Raw genomic sequence first — 2,769 nt, forward strand, 5'->3', positions numbered from 1 at the left:
GCATATGTGGTATTATGTATGTGCATGGTGTAGTCGTGGTATCATGACATGTGTATTCAAAATGTTATACTCTATGTACATATATGTATTGTGTGGGGTTGTACATCAGGTATAGATGTATGTATTGTGTTGTACGTCGGATTTAGATATATGTATTGTGTTGTATGTCGGGTGTAGATGCATGTATTGTGTTGTACACTGGGTGTAGGTGTATGTGTTGTATGTCTGGTGTAGGTGCATGTATTGCATGGTGTTGTATGCCATGTGTGGTTGTATGTGTGTGATGCACACTATGTGTATGTGCTCATGGTTGAGGAAAAGGCACTGGGTTTTTGTCGGGTGTGGCAACCGATCTGGAGTGCGTACAGAATAGTGACAAAGGTAGAATTAAGAATTGATTGAAGGATAAGTATCAATATTTTATTTTAGTCTTATTATGCATGTGATTTATGATTTTTGTAATATGATGATTGCATGTGATCTATGATTCTGGTTTATGATGGCTACATGTGATTTATGATTTTGATCTATGATGGTTGTGTTTTGAGCCAACTTGATGTGATATGTTTATACATGATGATTTGGCCAAAGACGCTAGTTTGACTTGTGGTGACAGGAAGTAAACATGATTGCAAGTGTACCTTATTGACGAGCTACCAATGAGGTATGATTTGAAGTTATTTCAATTTATTTGAATCTAATGGAAATTTTGTGCTTGGTACAGGAAAGCATGAAATGCCCGGTTGGGTGTTTGAAATTGACTGCAAGAATTAACGACAATGGCAAAAGGAATTGGAACATGCAGTGGTATGATGGTAAAGCACTTCACGAGTAGGGCCATTGTGGGACACTGGTACCCAATAGTGTCCATTGATTTCCATGAGCATGCTATGACCGGTATGATGGTTTTGAGGCGGGTATATGCTTTGGTTATCGACCTTCCGATGTTTGGAAACCTTGCCAAGGGATGGATCGCTCGGATAGGGGATATTAGGGAACTTGGAAGGTGAGTGACTACACGGAAAGGGGTGACTCGATTTCTCGAGGGACTGCGTAGCAGAGAAGGGTAGGTCAAGGAAATATTTTTTTGGTCATTAGCATTGCCAGATGGAAACACGTGCACATTGGAAGTGAGCCTAGGAACAATGAGTCGATAACTATTCATTGAAAGGACAGGTAGCACAGGATTATAGCGCTGGACATTGGATGTAGTTTAACTATGGCAGTGGATTCTGACTTCTTGGGAAGGAGATGAATCCTGGTATTACTTTTAGGGTGGAGGTGTGAGCCTTTGGATTCCATTATTGATTGATACAGGAATCATATCCTTTTATTTGTTTTTTTAGCAAATGTACATATGTGTATATGTGGTTATTGTAAATACTGTAATGAGATATGCTATAAAGCTCCAGTAAGCAGTATGGTTGTCATTTGGTCATGTTGTCAAGATGTTTTTCTTTTGAGTAGGCCATTCATTGTAAATAATGCAACGAGATAAGTTATAAAGCTCCATGTGAAGTAAGCTTGTTTTCAATGGTTTTACTAGGCTCTTGGTTTCATTTAACACAAGGATGGTGTTCCCCAAGCGAGAGGGTTATGTAACAACCTTGGTGAAAATTCCATGTAATAAAAGTTAGTAAAGACAAAATAAGACCACTAGTAAGGGACACATATTCCAAGATGAATTTTGGGCAAAGATATATTAGTGGGCATCACTGGATGTGTTTATGGCTAAAGTAAATTGGCAAAGGCAAAGGCATTAAAAGGAAAAAATACATTTTGGTACATTCAGTTATGAAAATAAAGAAAATTAGGAGAAAAGTAAGGTGAAAGGTCACAGGTTGCATTTGAGGAGGAAATTGAAGGAAAATAATGGAAAGTGAAGAAAATAGAGGCTTCATTAATAAAAAGGCTTCTGAGGATCAGTTGGCAAGCTCTTGGCTCGAGTTTTTGCTCAAGTTTTGGAGAAAGGAAGGGAAAAACAAGCAAGGGAAGGACAAGGAAAGGAAAGGAAGGAAAACAAGGATCAAGGAAGGAGCGAGATCAAGTAGCTTCATCAAGAAAACTTGCAAGTAACATATCACATGTGTGATTTCCTAGATGGTTTTGACATGCATGGCTTTGCATGTTGGTGTATGGTTCTCTTGTTGTCGGTGGCATGGTTTTGTCGGGTTATGACAGTGGTTTCCAGCCTAGCCTTGCCTTTTTCCAGATGCCATGGTGTGTTAGGATGTTTATCTCGGTTTGAGCTTTGGATTTGTCGAATGGATTGTGGAATATGAGGCAGAGGTGGTCTCAAGGTTCATTCCCAAAGGCCTAGGAATCTCTTGATCAGTTTTGGCGGGATACATGGCAAAGCTTGAGGGAGGAGTCTCGGTTTAGGCCCTAGTGATCTGGTGTGGATTGTGGTAAAGCCTGAGAGGTTGGTGTCTCAGTTTAGGGCCTAGTGATCCAAGATTGGATTATAGTAAATCCTAAGAGACAAGGAGACAGAAAATTCCTCAAGGATAGTGATGGATTCTAGGTAACATTCCAAGTTCAGTTTGGTTTTGTGATCAGAGCACCGGTTTTGGTGTGATCACGGTTTGGTGAGGGTGGAGGTGGCTTAGCCTTTGGATTCCCTTGGTTGTTTTTGGATTGGTTTATCCATGATATCCCACATTCATGCTTGGAATATGGCATGAGGGTGACTAGCTGAAAGAAAGATTTAGTTCAGCCATCTCTATGGTCGGTTGGTATGTGGAGGTCCCAAACCTGGTTGTATTTGCC

Source organism: Pinus tabuliformis, chromosome 5_2, assembly GCF_031772625.1.
Source record: "Pinus tabuliformis cultivar Carrire ecotype Pingquan chromosome 5_2, CPIR1, whole genome shotgun sequence".
NCBI lineage: Eukaryota > Viridiplantae > Streptophyta > Pinopsida > Pinales > Pinaceae > Pinus > Pinus tabuliformis.